Below are 15887 nucleotides of genomic sequence, written 5' to 3'. Positions count from 1 at the left end.
TTTAACTATACACCTCCCATAACCACGTGATCTGTTTCCACCCTCTGCATTTACTGATACAAATTCACCATTCACCTCACGATCTTTTATTAAGAAAATATTAAGTAAAATCATCTTAATTTTCAATCAGACAAAAAGGGTAGTATGTTATGAAATCCAACAGACTGCTGCCTTGATTGCTCCATATATATATATATATATATATATATATATATATATATATATATATATATATATATATATATATATATATATATATATATATATATATATATATATATATATATACATACTGTGGTGCCCCCAGAATCCGAACGCCCCATTGTTTGAACAAATTGGAATCCGAACAATTTTTTCGAGAAAATTTTGCCCTAAAAACCGAACACATTTTCGAAAACCGAACACAACGTGATGTTCATGTTTGTTCACGTGCGTCTCCACAGCCTGTTCGACCCGCATCTTCGCGCTTTGTTCATTCAGTTCATCAGTGGAAGTACTCGTGAAAGCATCTCTCATGTGTCGATTGCGACTTTACCTGGTGTTTTCACCTTGATTTGTGCATTTTTTTTTCAATGATCACCCTTGTGCATTCATGATAGCAGCCAAGAAGAGCAGTGAAGCAAATTGGAATAAGAGGAAGTCCGTGAGAACGACAATTGAGTTGAAGAAAGAACTTATCGCTAAGCATGAGAGCGGTACGCATGTGTCTGATCTCGCTGCCATGTTCGAGCTGCCAAAATCGACCGTGTGTAGGATTCTGAAAAATAAAGAAGCGATAAAAGCGCGAAAAACCCGTCGTGACGCGCTCATTCAATGAACCCTCTGACGAATCGGCTATAACGAACGCAACGTTTTTTCGCGAACATGGTAGTGACGTCATGCTGCGTCACCCAATCGCTTCACCTCTTGATTCTCTCCCGTGGAACCGTGCGGTGAAAACGACACTTTTGTGTCTCCACAGAGTGTACTGGGATATAAAACACCATTTGGTGCTTCATGGTTAATTACATACCTCCACCAGGCTGAACAGTTTACGTTTTGGATCCCAATGGCCACTGATAGGCCGGAGCTGCATCCAGACCTGATGGAAGAAGCGACAACACTCCTGCTCATCCCCCAGGCTTGGAAAAAGATTCATGACCCAGAAAAGGTCATTTACTCATCTTATTTTACCTTACACATGGGTAATTTCAGTTGAAAGTGTCTTGAAAGTGGGTTTTCTTGGGGTCCAGGAACGGATTAATTCACTTTCCATTATTTCTTATTGGGAAAATAGTTTTGGAATCCGAAGTTTTTGGAATCCGAACAGCCTCTTGGAACGAATTAAATTCGGATTCTGGGGGCACCACTGTATCTGTATATATATATATATATATATATATATATATATATATATATATATATATATATATATATATATATATATATATATATATATATATATATATATATATATATTGTTACGGATTCGTGCCCGCCGGCGTGCTGACGGCCACGTAACTCGAATCGCGGCACGTCGCCCACCGGACGGACAATCCAGTCGTGACCCTCTCGGACTAACGCCGGGAACCAGTCACGGGTGGACCTTTCGGTCTCACCGCGATCGAGCCAATCGGCCCCCGCGTGGGATAGGGTTGCTCGCCAAATTCGACCTACCTAAGTACCCACACGGAGGGTAGACCGGGCGATCGCACCTCGCCGCAGGTCGACTTCGGACACGGGCCACTTAAGCGACCCGTTCCGTACTATCGGGATAACCGAGCGGTGTTATTCGTCGACCTCGACGGTTCGATTAATTATCGGGCGTATTCAGCCCACTACCAACCCTTTACGTGAAGCAAGATGAGGATTCAATGAGAGAAATGACGAAGCGAAGCGGGAAACAGTTCAACACAAAGCACATTTATTCGCGATGAACGGAAAGCACACATATACAATTCCACCAAAAGCACATAGAAAAGAAGAGAAACACAATGCAATTTTACACAAAAAGCAAATGTAAAAGCGTAGAACACAATGCAGAGCTAATACCGACTACCGAGCACACGGCAACACTTATACAATTCTACTTCACAGACGGCGCCGACAACACATACCCAAAACCAAGAAAAAGAACACCCTCAAGGATGAGGCGGGCCTGAGGCCGAGACCGGGTCGGGCCTACCCGTCTGGTGATGAGACGCGGAGCGGCGATGGTGCCTCAACTCCGCGGGCCTCGCGGACAGTGTCTGGTAGGGGGTGGGAAAAGGGGGCCCCTTGGTCGCACTATCTCAGCGCGGGGGGGGGGGGAAACAGGAGGGGGTTGCTGATGCTCGGGGAAAGGAGGATTTTTACTCTGTCTCGAGTCCCGCGACGAGCGTCTCCACCTCGACCAGGTCGCGCCGTCGGCCTCCCTGGTGTGCAGCTCCCGGCACGACGCGAGCACCCCCTCGTCTGCCTTCGCCGCCTCTCCACAGCTCCGTCCTCTTCGCTCCGACTCCAACGCACACGACGACGACGACGACCAACGACCAACCCTTTTCTGACGAACGCAGCCGCTCATATAAGCCCCGTGGCTTCGCCTTTGACCTTTCACCTCGCTCCCCATTGGCCCGAGAAAAAGTGGGCGTGAATGCATTTTGATCCATGAATTTGCATATAGCGACCGCCCTCCAACGCCCTGGAGGCGGGGCCAAATCGCCCCTCGCTCACCGATTGGACGGAACAAAAGTGGGCGTGTGTCGTTTTTGATCCGTTTTTGGAGCGGAAAATCCGTGGTTTTGTACACGCTGTTCGGCGCGCGCCCTGCACGAGTCCAATACCGGTACCCACAAGCGGCGCAAGAACGGTGGCGATGCGACGGTTGCGAGGTGTGACGGGAAAGGTCGTGGCTGTTGTGGTGAAGCGGCGTTGTGGTGGGTGGTTGATGTTGTGACGACTGTTGAGACGCGGTTGGCGGTGGTAACAATGGCGGTTGGTCCAAAATAAAGATAGTAAAAGAAAAACGGCTATCCTGAAGAGTCGCAGCACGCATGAATGACATGTATTCCCACTAGACAACGGGTTTGGGCCTAACTACACATATACTTACCGAGATATCTCACCTAAGGGACCTGAATGGTGATTTGCGAATTTGGTAACCACAACAATATATATATATATATATATATATATATATATATATATATATATATATATATATATATATATATATATATATATATATATATATATATAGTCATGCGCCACTTAACAACGGGGTTACGTTCTGAGAAACGCGTCGTTAAGCGACGTCGTCGTTGTGCGAACATAATTTTTTTTTTTTTCGTTTTCGAACATCGTACTTACACAAACCTCGACACCGAGGCGATATGGTGTAGCCTATTGCTCCTCGGATACAAACCTGTACAGCATGTTACTGTACTGAATACTGTCGGCAATTGTAACACACATCCAAGAGAGACGGAAGACACGTTAGATTTACCTTTGTGCTGTTCATGACGGCCATCGGTTTTGTTAGCAGCAGCTTACAATCTCCTCGCATCGATTGTAGAAAGGTGAATAATTAGCGTTTGGATTTTATAAATACGTGATCATTGCATCGATGTTATAATTTACAAATGAAGAAACGAGCAGCTGTCAATTGTGATATATATTTTCGGAACAGTGCGATTGTTTTAACAAAATAAAAAGCTTCACTAAAAATAAATTTGCGTTTTAATGTCGACTAAGAACAACGATTTATTCGCGGAATTCTTCAATTCAAAGGCAATTTACTTGCGAGAAGGTAAACGTGCAAACATGTTTACCATGTAAACGTGTTTTTTTCGCGATGACATTTTATGGACCTCAACGATCGCATTATAACAGGGCCACGCTGTCGTTTATTATCATTATGAGGTATTATGTACAGTACAGTGTACATAATTGTATGTGCTATTTTTATACGAGGCTACATCACTCGGCGATAGGAATTTTTCAGTTACGTTTTTTCTTTTTCATTTTTTACAGAGCGTGCGCTGTATACAATTGAACCGAGTTTGAAATGTCCCCAGTGTCTACCACGTCTCCGGTGTCCCGGTGTCGCCCCCTCCCCCACATGCCTGTGACAGCCAATGACGGCCGTCCAGTAGATGCAGTGCGTAACCTAGACTGAAATGGCGACAATTGACGGAAATACCCGAGTATTTCAATGGAAATTTGTGAAACTAACGTGTTATATATGTGAAAACCATTGAATTTATTGCTTGACGGAAAAAAAGCAAGAAACGCGCCCCTCTCATGTACGAACGAATGAAAGACGTCATTTCCGCCCACCATCGCATTTCGCGCCGAAAGACGTCATTTCCGCCCACCATCGCATTTCGCACCGATCGCCGAATGCTGAAAGCTAAGTTCTTCTTCTTACCTTCGCATTCTGCTAAAGGTTATGTTTTGGTCGCTGTGTATTTATTTATTTGTGAATGTGTGTTTGTTTGTTATTCGCATAACTCAGAAAGTATTAAACTGAATTGCATGAAATTTGGTGGGATGATTCGTGAGTATCCAAGGACGATTTGATTAGATTTTGGGAGCGATCGGGTCAAAGGTCAAGGTCGAGGTAATGAAAAGGTCAAAAACACTCTTTTGAGCATAACTTCCTTCATAATACAGCTATCGACATGCAACCACCGTCATATTGTTCCATGACGAGATACCTTTCGGATATGTAGTGTCGATTTTGACGTAACGTTATCGGAAGTGTGTCTAAATGACGTCACAAGATGACGTAAATTTTCAATTTTCGATCTCATCAGTTTTGATCATATCGTTTTGTAGGACTTACCTTAAGGACGTCACACACCAAATTTGACTTCCATCGGACTGACCGTTACGACGTCATTGACGTTTGAACATGACGTTTTTCAATTGTGGCTAAAATGTCCTGATATTTTACATTCAAATATCTATATAATTTATAAAGCAAAGTCCCCCAAATCCAGGCATTAGGATCAGTACCAAAATATTTGTTTATTGATGTACAGGTTTTGCCAATTAACTCTGTAGTCAAGGTCAAGGTCACAATATACTTGTAGGCATAGCTTCAGATCTAATAGAGCTATTGACATGAAACCAACGTTAAAACGTTCAGTGAACTACGAGCTTTCAGAATGGTAGTCCCCGATTGGACGTGACGTCCCCGGAAGTGAGTCAAAATGACGTCAAAAGATGACGTCATTTTTCAACTTTTTAATTTTTCAGTGTTTATCATTCCATTTTGTTGGACTGCCTTCAAGGAGGTTACACACCAAATTTGACATCAATCAGACTGACGGTTGTGACGTCATGGACATTTTAAAATGACGTTTTTCAAATGTGCCCGGAAAAAAGTTGCGGCGGTGAAGGTATGCGCTCTACCGAGTGCCCGTTCTAGTTTTACATAATTCTTTTGTGGCCTCCTGCCACGCTGTATCGAACGATTTCATTCCTTCTGTTATATATATATAAAGGTGCTCATCACAATAATAACAAGATTTTTACATTTCAAATATTAAGTACGCTTAATTGTTTTTCAACTGAAAAAACATAAATTGCATATTTTAACATGAGTGTACTCATTTGCTTCACCACACGTGCTGTATTTAAGGATTTCACTTGTTTTTTTTGTTTTTTTTCAGAGCTGGCAGATCCGTCGTATATGCGATCCGTCGTTAAGCAGCGCATGACTGTGTATATATATATATATATATTAGCATATACCCGTGCTCCGCACGGAGTTGAATGGGTGGCAAAAGGTGGATGATGCATAATAGTTGATGTTATGGGAAGCTGGGGAGGGTGTCATTAGGGATGTGATGCACTATGGTTTCCTTTCCTTAGTTTTCTAAAGGACCTCCCTGGAGATGACATTTTGGGTGAGTGTCTTGTTGCTGAATAGTCATTGTGAGGAATTATTGTCCACTTTGATGGATATATAGGAGTAACCTCTTGCACGTGAAAATGCAACATATTGTTGGCCATGGGAGAACACAGGGGCTGGGAGGTATATTCCGAGTTTGTCAAATGTTTGGCCCTGGGATTTGTTTATGGTCATCGAGTATGCGAGTCTGACTGGAAATTGCATCCTCTGCAGTGTGACTGGAAGGTTGGCATCTGATGGGGCAAGTTTAACATTATATAGGCCTAGCCCGAGACTGAACAGGAGCAGTGGAGGGTGACCGAGAATCAGAATGCAAATTTCAATGAACGGCACTTTTTGGCACACATCCGACGATCGAACACCGCTGGACGCTTTAATTTGAAGATCACACACACAAGACACAACACAGGTAACGATGACGGTTGAGAAACGTCAAATTACGCGCAGACATTAACAGAAATATATTTTTAAAATCAATCTTCACTTTAAATACAATGTTTCTTGTTACATTTTTTGTGTCAAATTCACCTTCTGAGGTAGTCAGCATGTGCAGAAGAGGGTTTTACATTGCAGACGCTGTTTTGTAGGAGTGGCATTATACTTCTCGGCGGTGACGGTCTGTCGAAGACAGACGTAATGACGTCAGCGAATGACCGATGATGTCATGACGGAATTACGCCTCTCAGCGGTGACATCACACGTCGCCATGCAAACGAACGTAAAAATTAGAAAAATCGCCCAAAATTCCCAAAAGTGTCCGTCTGGCGCGATCTCACATAGCCCATGCTGTTCATTAGACCACAGAGCACCCGCATGCCGAAAGTGGCGACAATCCGTCTGGCAGTTTTGGAGGAGCTACGTCAAATTACACGCAGACGTTAACAGAAATGATATATATTTATTTTAATTTTTTTTGCCGTTACGAAATATATAACCTCCAATTTTTGAGCTCTTTCAACGAGCGCAAAAATAAATATACCATCAGAGATGGGAAATCCAACGCCATTGAATGAAAAAGGTCATATATATTCCAGATAATGAGAGAGGTGAATTGGAAACAAGACACCATTTGGTCATCATCTCGAAAAAGTTCCCCAGGGGTGAGGAACGTAGTAACCAAAAATAATTAAAATCAGATAAGCGGTTTTCCATTTATTACAAAAAACTTTTTTTCAAAATGGCTTCCCCAGTCGGCCATGCCCAAAATCAATAGGGTTCTGCCTTTTCAGGTGGTATGTGTGACTCAAATTTCAAATCGATATGGCGAAAAAACATTTTTTTCAAGATGGCCGCCCCAGTCGGCCATCTTGGATCCAGCCACGCCCAAAATCAATAGGGTTCTTCCTTTTCAGGTGGTACATGTCTGACCCAAATTTCAAATCGATATGGCAAACAGTTTATGAGTTATCACACTCACAGCTATAAATGTTGACGCCCGGACGGACAGACAGCCGGACAACCTGGGTGAAAACAATATCCCCCTTCCGCCACGCGGCAGGGGATAAAAAGGCTTCTTTTTTCATATCGTGGTATGTTTAACCACCGTCTTCTGCTACAGTTACTATTAAAACTATCAATACCAATGTGGAATGCCATCCTATTTGCCATTGGTAGGAAAACTAGTTCAGTTTTGGTTGGAGTGAAACAGTCATTGAGACATCCCCACCCCCAAGGATTTTCTCAATCAAGCACCTTTGGCTGTTGTGCTTGGGGGCAGGAAGGGGTTGTTGGAAGTGGACAGAATTCCGGTGTGTACAAGGTATGTGGAAATCCTACATGACCATCACATGCTTCTCCCCTATATGCATGGGACATATACAATTTTATACTTTTTTTTTTCTTTCTTATGTAACATTTTAGTGCCCCATGCAAGTTGCTGGAAATCAATAATTGCCAACAATCACGTATTGGTTAGCATTCTCTCTAGAGTGCAGCCTGTGGCTGCTGGTTGCATCACTGGTTGAGACGCGGCTATGCCACTGATGCAGTGTCCCCCTTACCAGTACACTGGTGCTCATTTTGCCGAACTCGAGAGGATGACAGGCTGAGTCAACCTCCTGGTGTATGTTAATTCAGCGGCCAACGGGGCTTGAACTCAGGACCCTAGGATCCCAAGCCGCCACCCTAACCACTTAGCCAACACCAAGCTTTTGGTGAGCACTAAATGTCAACAACACAAGGAAGTACAGTATCGGCAAATTAACCCATCTGTCGGAGTCATTAACCATCCAGCTGGGTTTTTACCCACAATCTGATTGGGACATGCTAATTTTCCTGAGAGTAGAAAGGTTTCCAACTGCATAACATTCTAAAACGTTTTCATGTCTGCCATTAAACAGATTTGAATGTGCAGCTTTTGGGAAGTCAGTGAATGCAGCGTCCCCTCCACCCAACACATCAATTACTTCAAGATAAGTGCATTTTGTTGTCGATATGTTCATCCGTGCTATTTAATAACATTTTAATTTACACGATTAGACGACAGGTTGAGCAGCTACAGACAGACGTCCACCGTCATCGTGGTGGAGGTTTGATTTTCCACGGCCATTCCGTGTTGCTTTTTGGTTGTCCCATCTCCACTTGTGGGAGATTCAAGAAGCTGCACCGACTTTCACAGGTCAAAGGGCAGAGAACTTAAACCTGATTCCAAAGCAAAACACGAAGAATCCTGATCCATAACACCTCATTTTAACATAAACCCTCAATATAACTGAGCTTTCACTGTAAAATGCTTCTTGTCATTTCCCTCATCCAAAAGGACAATGAGCAGCACATAAGAATAAAAGAAGAGATATTAAAATCAGAGAATATGAATTAAAAAAAAAACAACGCCAAACAGCGATCCTAAAGACAAAAGTGTCTACAGAGGTCCATGCACGGCAAGTGGAAGGCCACCATAGGAGTTCCTCAGCTGCCTCCTCATGCGATCACACAAGTCTCCATAGACTCTTGTTGTCACGTCACTGGCGACGCGAAGACGCGTTGCATAACCGCCAATACGTTAAAAAAAGTGAAAGTTTGTGATGCAGTGACGACCGCACAACTTCCACAAGGACCTACTGTTCCCTCCACGAGTCAAGCGGGGGATACCGCTCGCGAGACGTCAGGGTTTCTGAGGAGCTCGAGCGGATCCATCTCGCCCAGGAGATCATTTATGACCAAAGTAAGGAAATCTGGAAATTCTTGCCGGATTCGGGTGAGTTACCTCTCTCCCACACATCGTTTCAATAAAAGGTTACTTTCAGAAACATGACGAAGGAGCCAACGACATACCTGTCATCCTGCGGAAAAGAAGGCCACATGAAGTCACAAACAGTTCTGTACACAAACAAACGAAACGTATTAGGGGGTTTTGCAGTGAAACGACGACACTTAATGTGAATGAAAATTATTGTATTTTTCGCTTTGACATTGAGCTAACCACGGTAAACCTAGGTCGGCGTCTCCTCACGAGGTAAACGCTCTGGTTATACACCATCCAAAACTACCTCACATTAAACTCAAACTTCAGGAGAAAAAAATATATATTAAAAAAAAAATTCTTTTTTTTTTAAACGACATGTACGCCGCCAAACTCAGATCTACGAAGGATAAACTCACCGCCTAACAATCACATAAAATATTCAGCCATAAACGAACGGTAATGATATTAAATTTTTTTTAAAAAAAACTCTTTAAAAGGTGCACGCAAGCGGGAAAAAAAATACAAAATAAATCTCCCAAAAAAACAAAAAAAAACCAACAATCACCTCAGAAGGAAAGGAGCGATAACGCCGATCGCGCCTCCCCGCGGAAACCGATGCTGTAACACCGAATCGCAGTCGATTCCGACTCTCTAACTCCACCTCCCTCAAGTTCCTCTCTATAATCTCAATTACACAGGCACAAACACCCCGCCTCCACTCACCCCACCTTCTCGAGCACGACTAACACCGACGAAGTGACACACGCCCCCCGGAGGAGACCTCGCACTAACTCACAAACTCGCGTTCCGCACAAACCAAACGGACCCATTAAAGTCCCTGTGGGGACGCCCTCGCTCGAGCGAACGCCGGTTATTCAAGACCGGGTCGCGTGCCCAGAGGGGAGGGCGAGCCTATCGAGACCCGCGAGGAGGGGCCAGCGGGAGTGAGTCCCTCTCGGCGCTCGCACGAGCCGGACCGGTCTCGACGCTGTACGATGGACTTGCCCAACGAACTTACCGCCCGCGGCCGGGGTTCGGCGAGTCCGGATCAGCGATTGAACGACGCGCTTGAGGTCCCTTCCCTCAGAACCCCCCCCCTCCCCGTGAGCCTCGCGCCCTCCTGTTTCGCGTGATTTTTCCCCTCCCTTCGTTGCCCCCGACAGCCCAACCACAGCGCGAGGACAACCCCTCCCCCATGGGTCCTCTTGCAGGTCCCTCCTCCTCTCTCGTCCTCTTCTCTCCTCCTCTCAACGTGACCTCGCTTCCCCTCCCCCTTTTTCAATCGCTGCAGATCGGTTAACCACGAGGCGCACGTGGTGTCGTGTTTCCAGCGCGTGGTTCATCTCCGTTCACCTTGAATCCAAGGTTTTCATTGCACGACGGTCCTACCTGAGATCGCCGGTGCGTCACACCGAATGCAGATCATTTTGCGCGCCATCATGGACATCTCGGTGTTTCGTGCGTTCAGGTGTTCTTCGAACCTGTACCACGTGCACGTTATATACCCCATAAGGCAAACGTTCGACTCTCCAATACACCCTCGAGAGTAACTGCTTTGATCTACTCATTCCCACGGCACATAGTCCCAGGGGTCTGCGACTACCGTGCCGCCAAAAAGACGGATGAACGATAAGACCATGAAGAACGCCCAACAAAGCAACGAGTGGCGAAGCAGCTAGGACGTGGGCTTACGGACGAAAGTCCTGTGAGGAAGCCGCGCCCCCACCCGCATTCCCTCCCGCTGGTCCATTGTAGAGTATGTTGTAGAGAAACTTCCAGAGTCCTCGATTGTTTGTGAAAGACTTTAAAAAATAAAAATAAAAATAAAAAAAAACAACGCAGGCTTGAGAAGGTTTAACGGAAACCCCGAGGAAAGGGCACAATGAACCTCACAACCCTTATTATTATTATTCATAATTTCATAACTTCGTCAAAAGTGAGGATTGTTTTTATTGTGAGCCCGAGGACACGAGAGTGCAAGTCGAATGTGTAAGCAACAAAAACTTTTCTCATCCGCATCTCACGCTGTGACCTTTCCCGTGCAAGACCAAATAGGTCCAATGAGTGTATGTTTTAATGTAAATCATTAATTATATGTCACGTGCTTATCGACGATGTAAACTCTTACTTGGGGGGATGAACGTCCATTATGAACAATGGTTAGATTTTTGTAAGATCTGGTAGAAATCTCGTGAGAATATTACAAGGAATTTTTGTAAGGCGGTGGTGATGCTCCTTGTACCTGCTTGAGAGTGGTGGTGATGTTTCCTCAACTGACCTGTCAATTCCACTTAAATGCAGTCCCTCTGAGAGATGAGGAATCACTTTGATAATGCACATCGGGATCGAGCTCACATAATAGCACACCCGCCACCAGAGAACACACCCGCCTCTAAATAATGCAACCGCCATCAAATGACGCATTCACCTCTAAAATAATGTACCTGCAAATAGCGCACCGGTCCCCAAGTATCACACCTGTGGCCAAACGGCACACCTACTGCAAAACTGCATACCCGCCATCAAATAGCGCACCTGCATCCAAATAGCACACCAACATCTCCCACATCTCTAACTTGCACACCAACCTCCAAATTGCACAGCCACCTCCAAATAGCACACCAACATCTCCCACATCTCTAACTTGCACACCAACCTCCAAATTGCACAGCCACCTCCAAATAGCACACCCATCTCCAAATAGCACACTCATTTCCAACTAGCACACCCATCTCCAAATATCGCACCCATCTCCAAATAGCACACTCACATCCAAATAGCACATGCACTTCCAAATAACACATCCTCCTCCAAGTAGTACACCCACCCACAAATTGCACACCAACCTCTAAATTGCACACTCAAAATAGCACAGACCACATCTAAATTGCACACCCACCTCCAAATAGCGCAACAAGCTCCATAGCTCACACCTGCCTAATAACACACTGACCTCCAAGTCACACACCCTCCTCCAAGTAGCAGTCACACCTCCAAATAGCACACCCTCATCCAAGTAGTCCAAATATCCAAATATAGCACACCAACGAAATATAAGCACACTCACCAAATACTGTTTAGCACACTAACCAAATATAGCACGCAAACAAAATATAAGTACACTCACCAACCCATCCACTAATTGCACACCAACCTCCAAAAGGCGCATCACATCTGCCTCATAACACATGCCTAATAGCACACCGGCTTCCAAACAACGCACCAGCTGCCAAATAACACACCGGCTTCCAAACAACGCACCAGCTGCCAGATAACACACTGGCTTCCAAACAACGCACCAGCTGACAATTAGCACATACACCCCAAAAGAGCACATTCACCAAATACTCTACAGCATACTCACCAAATATAGCACACCAACGAAATATAAGCACACTTACCAAATACTGTATAGCACACCAACCAAATATAGCACACCAACGAAATATAAGCACACTCACCAAATACTGTTTAGCACACTAACCAAATATAGCACGCAAACGAAATATAAGTACACTCACCAAATACTGTACAGCATACTCACCAAATATAACACACCAGCGAAATATAAGCATACTCACGAAATACTGTCTCACACACCAACCAAATATAGCCCATAACCAAATAGTGCACCAAGCTCCATAGCTCACACCTGCCTAATAGCATGCCGACCTCCAAGTAGCACACCCTCCTCCAAGTAGCACACCATCCTTCAAGTAGTACACCCACCCACAAATAGCACACCCACCTCTATATTGCACACACTCAAAATAGCACACAACCCTCCAAATTGCACCTCCACCTCCAAATAGCACACTCACTTCTCGATTGCACACCCACCTCCAAAAGGCACAACAGGCTCGAAAGCTCACATCTGCCTCATAACACATGCCTAATAGTACACCGGCTTCCAAGTAGCACACCAACTTCCAAACAACGCACCAGCTGCCAAATAACACATCGGCCCCAAAATGGCGCACCAGCTGCCAAATAACACATCGGCCCCAAAAGAGCACACTCACCAAATACTGTACCTCATACTCACCAAATATAGCACACCAACAAAATATAAGCACACTCACAAAATACTGTAGAGCACACTCCCCAAATAGAGCACACCAACGAAATATAAGCATACTCACGAAATACTGTCTCGCACATCAACCAAATATAGCCCATAACCAAATAGTGCACCAAGCTGCGTAGCTCACACCTGCCTAATACCACATACCTAATAGCATGCCGACCTCCAAGTAGCACACCCTCTTCCAAGTAGCACACCCTCCTTCAAGTAGTACACCCACCCACAAATTGCACACCCACCTCTAAATTGCACACACTCAAAATAGCACACAACCCTCCAAATTGCACCTCCGCCTCCAAATAGCACACTCACTTCCCCATTGCACACCCACCTCCAAAAGGCACATCAGGCTCGAAAGCTCACATCTGCCTCATAACACATGCCTTATAGCACACCGGCTTCCAAGTAGCACACCAACTTCCAAACAACGCACCAGCTGCCAAATAACACACAGGCCCCAAAATGGCGCACCAGCTGCCAAATAACACATAGGTCCCAAAAGAGCATACTCACCAAATACTGTACCGTATACTCACCAAATATAGCACACCAACGATATATAAGCACACTCACAAAATACTGTATAGCACACTCACCAAATATAGCACACCAACGAAATATAAGCACACTCACCAAATACTGTATGGCACACCAACCAAATATAGCCCATAACCAAATAGTGCACCTGCTGCCAGTCAGTTTTGAAAGCATTTTTAACTTTTTCATGTGCAATTCTATTTGTCTAAGAACAGCCTCACTGCTTCACACGTTGTCCATCATATCAGAATACGCCTTCCTTTTGAAACGATGTTAAGCTGGCTGTCCTTCCTGCTAGCATTCGTTTGACGTGAAAACTTCATCATAGTGCATTTGAAAAGAAGTCATTGTGTGATGGTACCTTGACAAATTTGCAGATTCTTCCCTTTTTGGCAGCATTCCACCTCCGATATTTAAAACATGGCAAGCATTGCCTGCAAAATCATTCGAAAGCCTTTCCATCCGGAGAATTTTTTTTTTTTTTGGGGGGGGGGTTGTCTTTTTTTACTCGTCATTGTTTCGAGAAAGGAACAAGAATCACATTTGCTTTCTTTTTTGAATGGAGCGTGATTCGGGTTTGTGTTATTACATTTGGCACAGCTGTTCCTCCTCCCTCATTGTTGGGATATAATGAGGATGGAGGAACTCCTTTGAGAAAATGGATGGTATTAGTGGTTTTCTCAAAGGAAAACTGTTCAAATCCAACAGTTTTATTAGTTCCTTCAATATTGATTTGCTTTGCTTCGCTTTGCGCCGTTGTACCGACACCTACATTTATTTATTTATTTATTTTGGTTTAAGAGGCAATCAAAAGAAATGCCAATGAAGGCCCTGCGGGGATGTGAGCTCAGCTGTAAGCGCACCAAGTGAGATGCTCAACGTGCTCACAAGTCTGTGCTCGAGGCCATTTGTGAATACACCAAACAATGAACGGCCTTTTTAGCTCATCATGCCTGTCTGATTGACCGAGTAAGATCCAAAACGCTGTTGATGTGATGGATATGGAGTAGAAGAGGAAACATGGAAAGGATGGAGTGGTCCGGGGGAAATCGTGTGAAGTTTTCAGCTTTGATTGAAATTATATGGTGGAGATGTAGCACAGGCTTGGTGGGCCGAATGGCCTCCTCATGCGTCCAAGTTCCTTGCGTATCCTTTCGTACAAGGTGGGAGCGGGAGAGAAATCCCCCCCCCCTCCGCTACCACTTCCACCATCACATGATGATGCCCTCGGAGAGAATTAAACTCCACTTTGTTGGAATTCAGTGAACATTCCAATAATTAATATGGGGACAGAAACTACAGAAAATGTGGTCTCATGCGGCTGCTTCTAGATTCCATCCCAATCAAATGAGGTCCTTCAAACAAATCGTCATCTCATTGGATGACATCAAAATAAAAGGTGCTGATTTAAAGGTGCTGAGGTCATGAAGTGACAAGTTTTACACCAAAGTGTGAATACCTGAGTGACTCAGATACTGTGAGGTTGCATTGAAACAGCACAATTTCTGATTGCGCATTGAACAAATCATTCTGTTTTAGGACATCAGAAACGTGAAGTTTGAGCGTTGAGGAGGTAGTGACAGTTAAGTGTTTCAGATGATGCACCTGAGTACCTCTTCAAATGTTCAAATCAATTCTTCAATGGGAGATGTTTTGTGCCGCAGCGAACAAATAATAAAACACCCAGAATGACGTTGGGTTCGCAATCGCCGTCAGGGGTGGGCCATTCAACTCGAAGGTTACCTCTCTTAAAGCTGTGCAATTAAACCAGAAGGTCTCTCTTGAAGGTGTGGAATTCAACTTAAAGGTTACCTCTTCTGAAGGTATGTGACTCAACCCGAAAACACACCCAAAATGTGAGTCTCGTATTGGCTTCGTGGTTAGGGTGGCTCGTTTAGGATCTTCGAGCGCTGAGTTTGAGCCCATTGGTGCTGAATTAATAGCCAGGTGGGGTTGACTCAGCCTGTCATCCTTCCGAGGTCAGCGAAATGAGTACCGGTGTACTGGTAGAGGAGCACAGCATCAGCGGCACAGCCATGCTTCCATGAAATGATAGCTACCCGGCAGCTAAGCTGCCAGCAGATGCAAGGAACAGAACCTGAAATGTGTTGATTTCAATATTGAACTCTCCTGAAGGTAGGTGATTCAACTCGAAGGTATAACCTGAAGGTGTGCAAATTAATTCAAAGGACCCCCCTCTCATG

The 15887-nt window shown here is 44.6% G+C and overlaps 1 protein-coding gene across 4 annotated transcripts in view; it reads right to left on the bottom strand.

Moving 5' to 3' along the window:
• The window catches only part of LOC147021727 (uncharacterized), a 236041-nt gene extending 225818 nt beyond the window's left edge, over positions 1-10223 (bottom strand). The window contains exons 1-2 of one of the 4 annotated variants that reach the window (XM_085892001.1): positions 10081-10223; positions 9152-9196 (exon numbers count right to left, since the gene is read on the bottom strand). The gene's annotated coding sequence lies outside the window, so the exon portion shown is untranslated. The other 3 variants (XM_085892000.1, XM_085892002.1, XM_085892003.1) reach the window with 3 other exon arrangements.
• Positions 10224-15887: the final 5664 nt, after the last annotated feature.

This window comes from Eptatretus burgeri, chromosome 8 (assembly GCF_056783735.1).
Source record: "Eptatretus burgeri isolate ZD-2024b chromosome 8, Ebu_testis_v1, whole genome shotgun sequence".
Classification (NCBI taxonomy): Eukaryota; Metazoa; Chordata; class Myxini; order Myxiniformes; family Myxinidae; genus Eptatretus; species Eptatretus burgeri.
This window is presented reverse-complemented; position numbering and strand designations above follow the sequence as displayed.